Source organism: Lithobates pipiens, unplaced genomic scaffold, assembly GCF_037356315.1.
Source record: "Lithobates pipiens isolate NorthernLeopardFrog02 unplaced genomic scaffold, aLitPip1_a1.2 Scaffold_25, whole genome shotgun sequence".
Taxonomy (NCBI): Eukaryota; Metazoa; Chordata; class Amphibia; order Anura; family Ranidae; genus Lithobates; species Lithobates pipiens.
The window spans coordinates 242,325,953-242,342,660 of NW_027507787.1; the positions used below are offsets into that span (position 1 = coordinate 242,325,953).

Sequence of the window (16,708 nt, forward strand, 5' to 3'; positions counted from 1 at the left end):
CCTCGTCAGTCCCTCCACTGGCCTCCACAATGTGTCCTCCAACTCTCTCTGCCAAACCCTCTACTGGCCTTTGCTTAGTTTTCTCCACCCCTCTCTGATAATCCCTCCTCTTACCTCCGCCCAGTGACCTCCTCCCCTCTCTGCCAATCCCTCCTCTGGACACCGTTCAGTGTCCCCCACCCCTCTCTGCCAATCCCTCCACTGACCTTCACTCAGTGTCCTCCACCCCTCTCTGCCAATCCCTCCATTGGGCTCTACTCGGTGTTCTCTACCCCTCTCCACCAATCCCTCCACTGACCTCCACTCCCCCAAGGAATACAACCCAAAACACCAACTACAACGTACAAGATCATCCAAAACTTTGCTCCGAGCTACATCACCAACCGCATCTCAGAATATCACCCAAACCATCCTCTCCACTCCTCCCAAGATCTTCTGCTCTCTAGCTCCCTGGTCACCTCCTCCCATGCTCACCTTTTAGGACTTCTTAAGAGCCCCTCCTATCCTCTGGAACTCCCCACCTCAATCTGTCTGGCTCTCTCCTACTATGTCCAATTTTACGTGATCCCTGAAAACTCATCTCTTGAGGGAATCCTATTCCATCTGCACCTAACAACTGGAGTTTTACTTTCTCCATCAACTCATCCACCATAGTTTCTGTACTACATTTTGTATCACTTGACTCCCCCCCTTTTAGATTGTAAGCCCTCACGATCAGGGCCCTGTATTGGAATGTATTGTAACCGTACTGTCTAAAAAACCACTGCATATGCTGCCCATTGATTGCTGAAACCTAACTAGTCTTAAAAATGCTCCCTCCGCCCTCCTAACACCTATTCTGTCTAACCTGTGTAAGAAAATTGTATATACTTACCTATTTTTAGTCAGCTCTGGTGTCATTTGACCCCCTGTGTCAGCCAATGGAGAAGAGAGAGCTCTTGACAGCGGTGACATCACCCTTCAGCTCCTATGCCCCATCCTTTGTTGACACTCTCTCTTCTCCCCTGCAGCCGCTGCTAGCTGACACAGGGGAGTCAGATCACATGACCAGACTGGAGTGGGCTGAAAATAGGTAATTGTATACCTCCTTCTTACACTGGGTAGTCATCATAAGTGTTAAGAGAGGGGAGGCAACATTGTTAGGACTAGTTAGGTTTAGCCTGGCATTCTACTTTAGTAACAGCTATGGGCCAGGATTGGGGCTGCCAAGCTGAAATGTCTAGTATAGGTCAAATCGGTGCAAATTTATGGTGATGTGCAAAAGTGTACTAAACCACAGCCACCAATCAGAGAGTGCCCCTTCATCAAGGTAAATAAAGAAGGAACATTGGGACTTTAAATGAGGCTATTGATATATATTGATATTGTAGAGGCAAATTGGTAAAAGGATATGTTTATTAACATAGAAAGATGTATAAAATACATATAATAATAATACAATAATACAACACAAATAAAATGTATTATTTATATATATATATATCTATATATATATATATATATATATATATATATATATATATATATATATATCTATATCTATATATATATATCTATATCTATATATATATAGATATATATATATATACACACACATACACATGCCTATGCGCATGTAGCATGGGCATCAAGGATACATAGATATATATCAACTTGGCACCACATGGTGATCTAGAAAAATTGATGGGTAAATTCTATAAATTCATATATATACATATATACATACATATATATATATATATATATATATATATATATATATATATATATATATATATATATACATATACATATATGTATATATATATATATATATATATATATATATATATATATATATATATATATACTGTATATATACATACATATGTCATCTAGGCAACACATTGCAATGGAAATAAAGATGATATAAAATAAGTAAAAGCATAATTAATTTGTAGATGAGCTGGATTTGATTTTTCTAGTACAGGCATATTATTATTATTATTATTATTATTATAATACAGGATTTATATAGCGCCAACAGTTTACGCAGCGCAGTATAAAAAGGAGACAATACAGTTATAATACAATAAAATACAAGAGCATTAAGAGGGCCCTGCTCAGAAGAGCTTACAATCTAATAGGGTGGGGTCAGGTGGTACAAAAGGTTGTAACTGTGGGGAATGAGCTGGTGGAAGTGGTAAAAGATTTGTTGGAAACATAATCGGCTTTCCTAAAGAGATGGAGTTTTCAGGGATCGCCTGAAAGGTAGCAAGAGTAGGGGATAGCCGGACCAGTGGAGGTAGCGAGTTCCAGAGGATGGGAGAGAGGCTCCGGAGAAATCCCGGAGACGAGCATGGGAGGAGGAGGAGAGGAGAGAGAGCGTGAGAGTAGGTGGTCTTGAGAAGAGCGGAGAGGACGCTTTGGGTGATATTTGGAGACAAGATCGGTGATGTAGCTCGGGGTAGAGTTGCGAATGGCTTTATATGTTGTGGCTAGTATTTTGAAAAATACATATATATTCATCATGACTGTCCGACGCGTTTCGTGTGTGAACACTCATCAGGGGGCGGATACTCAAAGATATCTATAAAGAATAAGGTATAATTAATCTAGTGTATCCCTGGTCATAGCAGAAAAAGGCAAAATGGCCAGTCCTGGATACTTACATAAAGTCAAATGCGTTGGAATATGGCGAATGTGGGGCCAGGGCCAGAAGGGTTGTCTATCCCGGGGAGCTGAAGTAATCTGGAGCCACCCCCAGAGCACAGATTGCCAATGTTCATGGTGGATCAAGATGATGAGCAAGTGGTGACTGCCAAGGAGTCTATGATGAATGAATGTAGTATCAGTGAGTTACCTAGTGTTAATAAGATACAGTAAGGATAATAATTGCCCAATAAAGGTAGTGAGGATAATCGGAATCTGTGCACATAGGATAATGATATACCCATGACCAGATTAGCATGGATGATAGTGTAAAGAGAAATATGCGGAGACATCAAGGACAGTCCTGAACCACCAAGGTCAGTTGAAGGGGAAAAGTGGCCAACTGACAAAGCTGTATAGAGACTTGTGCCGCGTACACACGAGCGAATTGTCCGGTGTACTTAGTCCGGCAAACAATCCGGCGGATAGTCCGGCGGACTTTCTACCGAACAGACTTGGCCACACACAGACACACAGAAAGTCCGGCATTTTCTAGCGCGATGATGTACAGCACGTACGACGGGACTAGAAAAAGGAAGCTCAATAGCCAGTAGCCAATAGCTTCCTTTTTCATACTTACTTCTGAGCATGCATCATTCTTAGTCCGCCGGACTAGCATACTCACGAACGTATTGTCCGCTGAAACCCAAGTCCAGAGGCGGAAAGATTGGAGTGCAAAACTACTTTCTAAGTCCGCCGGACTTTACGCTGGAAAAGTCAGCTGAAGCCCACACACGATCGAATTGTCTGCTGAAATGCGTTTCGGCGGACTAAGTACGCCGGACAATTCGCTCGTGTGTACGCGGCATAAGAGAGTGACATTATAAATACCTTACATGTGTACAAAAGACACAAAGAGGCGTCATATATACGCCCCACGCGCACGCACACACGTCGACTCCTACCATCCCCACGCTGGCACGGCATGTGCAGGGAGGAGCTCCGACATAGGCTGTGAGCACCACCCACGACAGACGCTCACATTCCCCAGCTATGTTGGCTGGGATGGAGATACTCATGCTCCACATCGTGACGTCACACTTGAGACGTGGTGCATAGTGCCAATTCGCTGTGGGTACCCGCCCAACACCCCCCTTTTGCCCCAACCAGGGCGGAATGGAGGGGGAAAGAGTGGACACGTAGAGTGCATCGCAGCTCCCGGGGCATAAGACATCAGAACGGCCCTAGATATAATGCAACCACAGCTCATCCCCAGACTAGTATTATGACGCAACGGTGCCGCATGACCTCATGGACACAGCATGCCTATGTCCCCAGCATACAAGCCCCGCTCTACCTTCATCAAGGTAGAACAATCAAGACGACTTCTGAACGGTTGCAATCCTTGTCTAATTAAATGAAGCTGATATCCTTGTAATGAGATCCCGCAGACAAGTCTGGATAAAAGGTCAGACATGTCCTCTCCAGCGGTGAACTTCCCGTAATGTGATTTCTTTAGAATACAATACATATTAATGCCTTTTTTTCTTTGAGCTTAGTTGGCATGAATTTTATATTGATTGTCGGTGTTTGAAATGGACTTATTTTATTGCTTTTACGCAGTAAAAGTGTATTTCCACCGTAGCATCACATAGTAGGTCACGCTGCCTTCCTTCGTATTCTTCTGCTCACCCAGCAGAAATGTTTTCTTTCTTTCTTTCTTTTATGTGGCGCACGGCACATGGGGCTTTTTTTCTTTTTCTTTTTTTTTCTTACACTTTTGACTTGTGAAGTTTCATTTTTAATCAGCAACATTCTGGTGGGGGTGAAGTATGATTATTAAAGAAAGTTCTCACAATCCTCTATGGCAGGGGTCTCCAAACTTTTTCAATATGAAAACCACATCATATATTTTACACTCGAGTTCCCCCTTACATCCATGAATAAAAATCAGAGTCTCCCTTACATCCAGGGGTGTCAGCAGAATCCACTCTTACATTTGGGAGTGCCCACCATGTGTGGTGCAGGGCCGCCTTTAATATTGATTGGACCCTGGACAGACATTTTCTTGGGCCGGTCAGGTTTTTCCTGAACAATCAGTGCCGCCAGCTGCAGACGGAAACACTGATCATTGGATCCTGCCGGCGGTGGAGGCTCTCCACCGCCATAATACAATACCACAGCGGGAAGGATTTGAGGTGGATGGGGAGAATCGGCTCATTTCATTTTTTTCTTTCAACATGCTGATTACACAAAAAAAAATAAAGAATCATGTATGGCCACCCTAAATCATACAGAAAATTTGTATCCATTTCTAACACATGAAGAAGAGCTTAGAAAGATGAGGAGGAGCTTGGAAAGAATGAAGAGAAGTTCAGGATAAAACTGGGGAAGAATGAAAAGGAACTCAGGAAGAACTGGAGATTCCTGAGGAGGAGCTCAGGAAGAATGAGGAGGAGCTCAGGAAGAACTGGAGATTCCTGAGGAGGAGCTCAGGAAGAATCAGGAGGAGCTCAGGAAGAACTGGAGATCCCTGAGTAGAAGCTCATAAAGATTGAGGAGGAGCTCAGGAAGAACTGGAGATTCCCGAGGAGGAGCTCGGGAAGAATGAGGTGGAGCTCGGGAAGAACTGGAGATTCCTGAGGAGAAGCTCAGGAAGAATGAGGAGGAGCTCAGGAAGAACTGGAGATTCCTGAGGAGAAGCTCAGGAAGAATGAGGAGGAGCTCAGGAAGAACTGGAGATCCCTGAGGAGGAGATCAGGAAGAATGAGGAGGAGCTCAGGAAGAACTGGAGATTCATGAAGAGGAGCTCAGGAAGAACTGGAGATTCCTGAGGAGGAGCTCAGGAAGAATGAGGAGGAGTTCAGGAAAAACTGGAGATTCCTGAGGATGAGCTCAGGAAGAACTGGAGATTCCTGAGGAGGAGATCAGGAAGAATGAGGAGGAGCTCAGGAAGAACTGGAGATTCCTGAGGAGGAGATCAGGAAGAATGAGGAGGAGCTCAGGAAAAACTTTAGATTCCTGTAGAGGAGCTCAGGAAGAATGAGGAGGAGCTCAGGAAGAACTGGAGATCCCTCAGTAGAAGCTCAGGAAGAATGAGGAGGAGCTCAGGAAGAACTGGAGATTCCTGAGGAGGAGCTCGGGAAGAATGAGGAGGAGCTCAGGAAGAACTGGAGATTCTTGAGGAGAAGCTCAGGAAGAATGAGGAGCTCAGGAAGAACTGTAAATTGCTAAGGAGGAGCTCAGGAATAATGAAAAGGAGCTCGGGAAGAACTGGAGATTCCTGAAGAGGAGCTCGGGAAGAATGAGGTGGAGCTCAGGAAGAACTGGAGATTCCTGAGGAGAAGCTGAGGAAGAATGAGGAGGAGCTCAGGAAGAACTGGAGATCCCTGAGGAGGAGATCAGGAAGAATGAGGAGGAGCTCAGGAAGAACTGGAGATTCCTGAGGAGGAGCTCAGGAAGAATGAGGAGGAGCTCAGGAAGAACTGTAGATTCCTGAGGAGGAGATCAGGAAGAATGAGGAGGAGCTCAGGGAGAACTGGAGATTCCTGAGGAGGAGCTCAGGAAGAATGAGGAGGAGCTCAGGAAGAACTGGAGATTCCTGAGGAGGAGCTCGGGAAGAATGAGGTGGAGCTCAGGAAGAACTGGGGATTCCTGAGGAGAAGCTGAGGAAGAATGAGGAGGAGCTCAGGAAGAACTGGAGATCCCTGAGGAGGAGATCAGGAAGAATGAGGAGGAGCTCAGAAAGAACTGGAGATTCATGAAGAGGAGCTCAGGAAGAACTGGAGATTCCTGAGGAGGAGCTCAGGAAGAACTGGAGATTCCTGAGGAGGAAATCAGGAAGAATGAGGAGGAGCTCAGGAAAAACTGGAGATTCCTGAGGAGGAGCTCAGGAAGAATGAGGAGGAGCTCAGGAAGAACTGGAGATCCCTCAGTAGAAGCTCAGGAAGAATGAGGAGGAGCTCAGGAAGAACTGGAGATTCCTGAGGAGGAGCTCGGGAAGAATGAGGAGGAGCTCAGGAAGAACTGGAGATCCCTGAGTAGAAGTTCAGGAAGAATGAGGAGGAGCTCAGGAAGAACTGGAGATTCCCGAAGAGGAGCTCAGGAAGAATGAGGAGGAGCTCAGGAAGAACTGGAGATCCCTGAGTAGAAGCTCAGGAAGAATGAGGAGGAGCTCAGGAAGAATGAGGAGGAGCTCAGGAAGAACTGGAGATCCCTGAGTAGAAGCTCAGGAAGAATGAGGAGGAGCTCAGGAAGAACAGGAGATTCCTCAGGAGGAGCTCAGGAAGAATGAGGAGGAGCTCAGGAAGAACTGGAGATCCCTGAGTAGAAGCTCAGGAAGAATGAGGAGGAGCTCAGGAAGAACAGGAGATTCCTGAGGAGGAGCTCAGGAAAAATGAGGAGGAGCTCAGGAAGAACTGGAGATTCCTGAGGAGAAGCTCAGGAAGAATGAGGAGCTCAGGAAGAACTGGAGATTCCTGAGGAGAAGCTCAGGAAGAATGAGGAGCTCAGGAAGAATGAGGAGGAGCTTTGGAAGAATTCCAGGGCTTACGGCCAGCTCTCTATTGATCCACCAAAAGGCACACAGCTGCTGGCGACCCAATAAAAAAACAGGAGCTTCTCATCCAGTGCCCAAGTGCCCAAATGGTCAGTCTGCTCCTGGTATCGACTGTCCAGCTAAACACGGGATAACTATTTGCAGGCAGCACTGGCTCAAGGGGCAGCTGCTTTGGTCCCCACAACAATGACTGGGCCCAGGGCAGCTAACCCCTTTTGCCCTGTGTAAAAGGTGGCCCTGGTGTGGTGTCATCATGCCAAGATCCAAAAGACCTCAGAGAGAAGGTAATGGATTTCTGGAAGTCTGGGAAAGGATTTAAAAATATCAACAAATGATTTGAAATAAATAATTCCACTGTAAGGAAAATAATCTACAAATGGCGTAGGTTTCCAAGGTCTTCTAATTTGTTCAGGCCGACCAAGCAAATTTAGGCCAAGAGCTGACTGTTTGATGCCTAAAAGGGTCATCAAGAAACCCAAAAATCACACTGCGGGATCCTCAGTTAATTCTTGCAACAGTTGGTGTTAAGGTTCATGAATCTACAAATGGAAAGAGATTACACCATAACACTATTGGGCACACAAGGATGTAAGGGAGGGCCCTGTTGGGCACTCTCCAAATGTAAGGAGGTCTCTAAAAGGGCATTCATGGATGTACAGGGGACTCGATAAATAATACTGGGATAAACGAGATATAGATGGGGGCAGTTATTCTAATGTAGCCCTCTTGTATTATATAGTGTTTGGAGATCTATAGAAGACAGCTGTATGTGGGCAGCCCATCTAATGTACCGCTCTCGAGTTATACAATTTTGTGAGACCTATAGAAGAGAGTGTTACCCCCTTGTATAACAGAGTATCAGGAGACCTATGCAAGAGAGATATACGGGAGCAGCTAGACTGCACCCTCCTTGTATTTGAGAACTAATAGACCCAAATTATGTATGGGGGAAGTCTGGCTAAGGTCAGGAGACCTATAGAAGAGATATGTATAGGAGTGGCTAGTCTACTGTACCCCCCCCCCCCACCTTTTCCACTGTGGACTGGAGTGCTGCTACCGTTATCCTTCATCTTCAGCTAAATTAATGTACCCCCTTGTATTATAGAGTGTTGGGAGACCTATAGAAGAGCGTGTACCCCCTTGTTCGATAGAGCATCGAGAGACTTATAGAAGAGAGATGTATAGGGGTAACTAATCAAATGTACCCACCTTGCATTATAGAGTCTTGGGAGCCCTTAAGAAGAGAGATATATGGGGGCAGCGAGACTAATGTACCACCCTTGTATTATAGAGTGTTGAGGGCCTTATAGAAGAGATATGCATGGGGGCAGCCAGTCTAATGTATCCCCTCCCCTCATATTATAGGGTGTTGGGAGACCTATAGAAGAGTGTGTAACCCCTTGTGCTATTGAGCATCGAAAGACTTATAGAAGAGAGATGTATGGTGGTCATCAACCCTGTCCTCAGGGCCCACTAACAGGCCAGGTTTGCAAGATAACTGAAATACATCACAGGTGATATCATTTGCTGCTCAGTGATTGCAGTATTCTAGTCTGCATCTCCCCAAGGTAATACATAAAACCTGATCTGTTAGTGGGCCCTGCGAACAGGGTTGATGACCACTGTTATAGCATGTTGGGGGACATATAGAAGAGATATGCATGGGTCAGTGAGTCTAATGAATCCCCCTTGTGCTATAGAGTGTTGGGAGACCTATAGAAGAGATATGCATGGGGCAGCCAGTCTAATGTACCCCCCTTGTATTGAAGAGTGTTGGGAGACCTATAGAAGAGGTTTGCATGGGGGCAGCCAGTCTAATGTACCCCCCTTGTATTGAAGAGTGTTGGGAGACCTATAGAAGAGGTTTGCATGGGGGCAGCCAGTCTAATGTACCCCCCTTGTAATGAAGAGTGTTGGGAGACCTATAGAAGAGGTTTGCATGGGGGCAGCCAGTCTAATGTACCCCCCTTGTATTGAAGAGTGTTGGGAGACCTATAGAAGATGTTTGCATGGGGGCAGCCAGTCTAATGTACCCCCTTGTATTGAAGAGTGTTGGGAGACCTATAGAAGAGGTTTGCATGGGGGCAACCGGTCTAATGTACCCCCCTTGTATTGAAGAGTGTTGGGAGACCTATAGAATAGATTTGCATGGGGGCAACCAGTGTTATAGAGTGTTGGGAGGCCAATAGAAGAGAGGTTATGGGAGAAGCTAATCTAATATACCCCCCTTGAACTATAAAGTGTTGATAGATCTATAGAAGTGAGATGTATAGATGTGGCGTTATAGATAAGGTTCTAATCTCTCCTCACTTTTATAGAACTAAACAAAAGTTTGGCTGGAGTTTTGCAATTCTTCCATATATGTTTTATTGGTTGGTTTTGTTTTGGCTCTTCAGATTCTATTAGCTGACATTTCTAGAGGAGGCCTAGAATGAGATTTCCTTTAACTCCTTTTATATGAGTGTTGGCCCTGTGATTAGTCATTGCTATGAACTGCCTCTTTCTTTCATGCAATATGCACCCCATTGGGAATACTCTTTTAATACGGGCTGTATGTCTTTATATAGTTACTGTAGCTCTATAATCTTTGGCAGACAGTGACAGAAATACAAATAGCTTAAATACCTTTGATGTAATGGATTCTACAAGGTATTCTGAAAGCTGAGCCGGCTGTAAATGATGCATTTAAATCTTCCCAGAGCTGCCATGATTGATCTGGACTATAAGGGCTTTGCAGCTCCAGGCATTGCAGTACTTCATGTTCAGAACTTCTTGTCCAAAATAATTTACAATTCTGCAGCATTAAATCTGCACCTTCTCTACTTTTGGATATATAGCGTCATGCTGCCATTTTTATTATTTGTTTCTGTATAGTAAGTGCAAGGTGGTGAGGGCCATCAACACACAGCCATTAGAGTTAAAGTGGAAGAAAAGCCCAAGTCTAAATATTCTTTAAAATATACCCCCCCACACTTATCTTGCCTAACCTGTACCTATTTTTAATTTTCTCCGGTCAGGTCACATGATCCCACAGCTCCATCCCTCTGGTGTGGCGGGAGTAGCTGTTGCAGGGGAGAGGAAGGAGCGCTGACAATGGCTGGGCTATGGAAACCTATGAGTGATGTCATGGTTTCCGGAATTCAGACCCATTGTTAAGCACTCTCTGGGCCAGAGCTGCTGGATTGTGTGCCCAGACTGAATTCAAGATAGAAACATTCATATCATTCCTTGCCCCAGAGGGCTTTAGAATTCTATCCTGGATCTGGTTCTGTCACATGATCCCACAACTCCAGCTCCCCTATGTCAGGGAGCAGCTGTTGCAGGGGAGAGGAGGGAGCGCCAACAATGGCTGAGCTATGGGAACTTATGACATCATGGCTTCCAGAATTCAGAGACAATTTTCCTCGCCTGGCTCCACAATTGGCCCCCCTCAATCAAGCCTGCCCTTCATCAATTCAATCCAATTTTTCTCACCTGACTACGCCATTGGCCCACCAAAATCAAGCCTCCCCTTAATTTATTCAATACGATTTTCATTATCTGGCTACACTATTGACCCACCTCATTCAAGCCTCCCATTCCTCTATTCAATCCAATTTTTCCATCTGACTATGCCAATTGGCCCGCACTAGTAAAGCCTCCTCTTTGTCAATACAATCCAATTTTCCTCACCTGGTTATGCCATTGGCCCACCCAAGTCAAGCCTCCCCTTCCTCTATTCAATACAATTTTCCATCTGGTTACCCCATTTCTCCCACCTTAATCAAGCCTCCCCTTGCTCTATTCAATCCAATTTTTCCATTTGGCTAAGCCAATTTGCCCAACCTAGTCAATCCTCCTCTTTGTCAATACAATCCAATTTTCCTCACCAGACTACTGCATTGGCCCAACCCAGTTATGCCTCCACTTCATCTATTCAATACAATTTACCTCACCTGGCTTTGCAATTGGCTCACATTAGTCAAGCCTCCCTTAATTTATTCAATACGATTTTCATTATCTGGCTACACTATTAACCCACCTCAATCAAGCCTCCCCTTCCTCTATTCAATCAAATTTTTCCAACTGACTATGCCAATTGGCCTGCCCTAGTAAAGCATCCTCTTTGTCAATACAATACAATTTTCCACACCTGGCTATGCCATTGGCCCACTCAAGTCAATCCTCTTCTTCCTCTATTCATTGGCCCACCCAAGTCAATCCTCTTCTTCCTCTATTCAATCAAATTTTTCCATTTGGCTAAGACAATTTGCCCACCCTAGTCAATCCTTCTCTTTGTCAATACAATCCAATTTTCCTCACCTGGCTACAGCATTGGCCCAACCCAGTTATGCCTCCACTTCATCTATTCAATACAATTTTCCTCACCTGGCTTTGCAATTGGCTCATCCTAGTCGAGACCCACTTAATTTATTCAATACGATTTTTATCACCTGGCTATGCCATTAGCTCACCCCAGTCAAGCCTGCCTTCATTCATTTAATCCAATTGTTCCATCTGGCTACACCAGGGATCTCCAAACTATGGCCCTCCAGCTGTTGCAGAACTATATGTCCCATGAGGCATTGTAATGCCGCGTACACACAATCGTAATTTTCAGCCAGCAAAAGACTGATGAGAGCTTTTCATCTGAAAATGCGACCGTGTGTATGCTCCATCGGAATTTAGCTGGCCAAATTCCCACCAGCAAAAATTTGAGAGCATGTTCTCAATTTTCCCGATGGAAAAACATTCTCTCGGAAATTCCGATTGTGTGTATGCAATTCCGACGCACAAAAAATTATGCATGCTCAGATTCAACTGCATAACGGAAGCTATTGGCTACTGGCTATTGAATGTCCTTATTCTAGTCCCGTCGTACGTGTTGTACGTCACCGCTTTCTTGACGGTCGGAATTAGGTGTGACCGTGTGTAGGCAAGACAGCTTGAGCGGAATTCCGTCGGGAAAACCATCAGACCTTTTTCCAACCATAATTCCGATCGTTTGTACGCGGCATAAAACTCTGACTTTCACAGACATGACTAGGCATGATGGGAATTGTAGTTCCTGAACAACTGGAGGGCCATAGTTTGGAGACCCCTGGGCTACACCATTGGCCCATCCAGTTTAAGCCTTCCTTCCAGCTAAAACCACATGGAGATGCGTTTACTAGTATTTTATAAAGTAGCATAACCAATATCATCAAAATATCATGCAACAAACTCTAAGCAAACTGTAGGATTCCTTAAAATATCATACTCCCTAAATGAGCCTCTCATCTACAATACGCACACCCCACAAAATCCCGCTACAGCACCTCAACTATCACATATGGCAGGACTCACTAGTTGGTGTTTGAGTTGGGCTAAGTGATCTTTCTCTAAACTTATAAAGCTAGAAAATAGGAAATTAAACAATTTCAGAAGAATGTTCAGACTTTAACAACTAGAACTCTAATTTGCAGCTTTCTGTTCCTGTTATTTCAGTCAGTCACAACGCGGCATGTAGACTTTCCTTCTCACAGGGCAGAGAGCTGCTGAGAACAGCCCTTCCCTGCATGACATCTCACAGCGACAGCTGGGGAGCCGAGTCACCAACGCCATCTTAAATAATTAAAAACATTAGCAAACTCTTTTCTGGAGCCTATCTGTATAGTTTGTAGAGATTTTATCAATTTAACTTCTCATCCTATCCAAACATCTCTTCATGCCAGAGGGTTTTGGATCATTTTGCGGCCTTTGGGTATACAACAATCAGCCATAACTTATGACCACCCCCTAATATTAAGTAGGTCCCCCCTTTCCTGACCCGTTAAGGTATGAACACCACTAGACCTCTGTGGTATCTGGCACCAGGCCGTCAGTAGCAGATCCTTTAAGTCCTGGAAGTTGGGAGGTAGGGCCTCCATGGATCGGACTTCATGACACGTTAAGGCATGAACGCCACTAGACCTCTGAGGGTATGCTGTGGTATCTGGCACCAGGCCGTCAGTAGCAGATCCTTTAAGTCCTGGAAGTTGGGAGGTAGGGCCTCCATGAATCGGACTTCATGACACGTTAAGGCATGAACGCCACTAGAACTCTGAGGGTATGCTGTGGTATCTGGCACCAGGCCGTCAGTAGCAGATCCTTTACGTCCCGGTAGTTGGGAGGTAGGGCCTCCATGGATCGGACTTCATGACACGTTAAGGCATGAACGCCACTAGACCTCTGAAGGTATGCTGTGGTATCTGGCACCAGGCCGTCAGTAGCAGATCCTTTACGTCCCGGTAGTTGGGAGGTAGAGCCTCCATGGATCGGACTTCATGACACGTTAAGGCATGAACGCCACTAGACCTCTGAGGGTATGCTGTGGTATCTGGCACCAGGCCGTCAGTAGCAGATCCTTTACGTCCTGGTAGTTGGGAGGTAGGGCCTCCATGGATCGGACTTCATGACACGTTAAGGCATGAACGCCACTAGACCTCTGAGGGTATGCTGTGGTATCTGGCACCAGGCCGTCAGTAGCAGATCCTTTACGTCCTGGTAGTTGGGAGGTAGGGCCTCCATGGATCGGACTTCATGACACGTTAAGGCATGAACGCCACTAGACCTCTGAGGGTATGCTGTGGTATCTGACACCAGGCCGTCAGTGACAGATCCTTTACGTCCCAGTAGTTGGGAGGTAGGGCCTCCATGGATCGGACTTCATGACATGTTAAGGCATGAACGCCACTAGACCTCTGAGGGTATGCTGTGGTATCTGGCACCAGGCCGTCGGTGGCAGATCCTTTACGTCCCGGTAGTTGAGAGGTAGGGCCTCCATGGATCGGACTTGATTTTTTTTAACACATTCCACATCCCACAGATCTAGAAAATTCGGAGGTTAAATCCACACCTTAAAGCGGAGCTCCATCTAAAAGGGGAAGTATTGCTTATTTGCCTCCCCCCCCCTCCGCTGCCACATTTGCCACCTTTCGGGGCTGACTTCCCTTACTTCCCTCCCACGCCGCCGGGCCATTCACAAAGCACAGGACGGTTCATTTATGAGCAGTATGCTTCACTGTCCGTTTCCCTTACCTTAGTAGGCAGGGGCAGTACCCAAGAGCCCATTGGAAAAGCTGCTTGGGTGAAGGTACCCCTGGATTTGTGGACAGGTAAGTGTCCTAGTATTAAAAGTCAGCAGCTACAGTATTTGTAGCTGCTGGCTTTTAATTTTTTCTGAAGGAGCCTGGAGCTCTGCTTTAAACTCCTATGTTCATTGAAGCATTTTTACAGTTTGGCAGCAGAATATTGCCCAACGCATCACACTACCTCCACCACGCTGTCTTCTTTCCATAGTGCATCCTGGTCGGCAGAGGCCCGTCCATAGGGGGCGCATGGGCACCACCACCCCAGCAGTCGCAAAGACAAAAAAATAAATAAACAAATAAATAAAATAAAGGCCCTTTAAAAAAAATGAAAAAAAAATAGAAAAAAAAACATTTAGAAAAAAATATACTTTAAGTGCACTATTGGAAGCGCCACGTCAATGCAATCATGAGATTGCAGACAAGGCTCTTCATTTGCAGGCTTTGGAGTTGGCTTATGGCGCAGTCCATAGCGCCGTACAACTTCTGCCCGCCCGTAGTATCACTTAACTCGGAGGTGCTTTGTTCTCTGAGTTAAGATGCCACTTCCGGTTTCCCTGAGCCAGTGGTAAACCGGAAGTGAAGTCAGAAGCTCCGCGGAACGCATGGCCCAAGCGGAGCTGGTAAGCTGCAAAGTAGGTGAAATGCGAGCGCCATAATTGCAGTCCACTCAGTTGTGTTAGGAAAGAGAATGAGTATTCGCTTTCCCAACACTGAACCGCCTCTCAAAACTGAGGGAGAAGAGAAACATTGGATTACTAGTCAGTACCAGTTTGAAAAAATGTATGTGCTTTGGAAGAAAAAAACATCTTAAATGTTGGGTGTCCAACATGTATTGATGTTGCTGCATTATGTAAAACTATCAGAATAGTTTTTACATTTTATAATGGGGCACCTCAAGACTGTCCATAATTTTGTAGGGTTCCTCAAGATTGTCCATAATTTTAAAGGGCGCTTTGACGGAAAAAAGGCTGAGAAACACTGCACTAGATGCACCAGTTCAGAAGCAGGCTTCATCCATGTCATGTGGTCCCCCTGGTCATCTGCCCACCACTGTAACCCTCTGAACATCTGCCCCACCACTGTAACCCTCTGAACATCTGCTCCACCACTGTAACCCCCCTACACATCTGCCCCATCTCTGTACCATCTTGCTCTTCTGTCCCACCACTGTAACCCTCTGCTCATCTGCCCTACCACTGTAACCCCCTGCACATCTGCCCCAGCTCTGTACCATCCTGCTCATCTATCCCACCACTTTAACCCCCTGTACATCTGCCACACCACTGTGCCACCCTGCTCTTCTGTCCCACCACTGCAACCCCGCTGCTCATCTGCCCCACCAATGTTCTCCCTTTCTCATCTGCCCCACCACTGTACTTCCCTGAACTTCTGCTCCACCGCCGTACCCCCATACTCTTCTGTCTCACCGCTGAACCATCTTCTCATCTGTCCTAACACTGAACTAATCTGCTCCTCTGCCCCACCACTGTAACCCACTTTCTAATCTGCCCCATCACTGTACCTCCTGCACATTTGTCCCACCTCTGTTCCTCCTGCTCTTCTGCCCCACCACTGTAACCCCCTGCTCATGTGTTCCACCAATGTACCTCCTTTCTCCTCCGAACCCCTCTGCACATCTGCCCCACTGCTTTACCCCCTGCTCTTCTGTCCCACTGCTGAACACCCTTACCTCTTCTACCACTGTACCTCCCTGCACATCTGCCCCACCTTTGAACCCCTCCTGCTCATCTGCTCCTCCAATGTACCCTCTTCACATCTATGAATGATGTGCGGAGTGGTAAAAGAAAGCAGAGATGAGACACATCGACCTGTTCTGGCACACTCATCCTGCTGATCTACAATCACACAAACAGGAAATTATGTTTCTGTGGGGCGTTCTGTATACATTCTGTGTACTGAATGCTTCCAGGTCTCAATATTGCATTTTACAGAAAATCACAGAGCTGTAGAATGAAAAGGAAAGGTCATTTTTAAAAACATTCAATTACAATATGACTCGATTCAAAACTGTATATGATTTTATATATATATATATATATATATATATATATATATATATATATATATATATATATATATATATATATATATATATATATATATATATAAAATTATATAGAAATATATATATATATATAATTATATAGAAATATATATATATATAATTTCTTTCTTTTGCCTTTTTTTTTTTTTTTTTACTACGAATGTGGAGTATATGAATATATATATATATATATATATATATATATATATATAATTATATAGAAATATATATATATATATATATATATATATATATTGTAGACATGTCACTGGAGAAGTGATCGAGGGGGTGTACATCTCACCTAGGTTGCTACACAGTGTGAGATGGTAAATCCAGGATGGATCAGTTTCTCAGCAGCGATAT

The 16,708-nt window shown here is 45.0% G+C and overlaps 1 protein-coding gene across 3 annotated transcripts in view; it reads left to right on the forward strand.

Moving 5' to 3' along the window:
• CRTAC1 (cartilage acidic protein 1) overlaps positions 1-16,708 on the forward strand; it is a 1,115,778-nt gene that overhangs the window by 753,914 nt on the left and 345,156 nt on the right. The gene's annotated exons all lie outside the window — the stretch shown is intronic.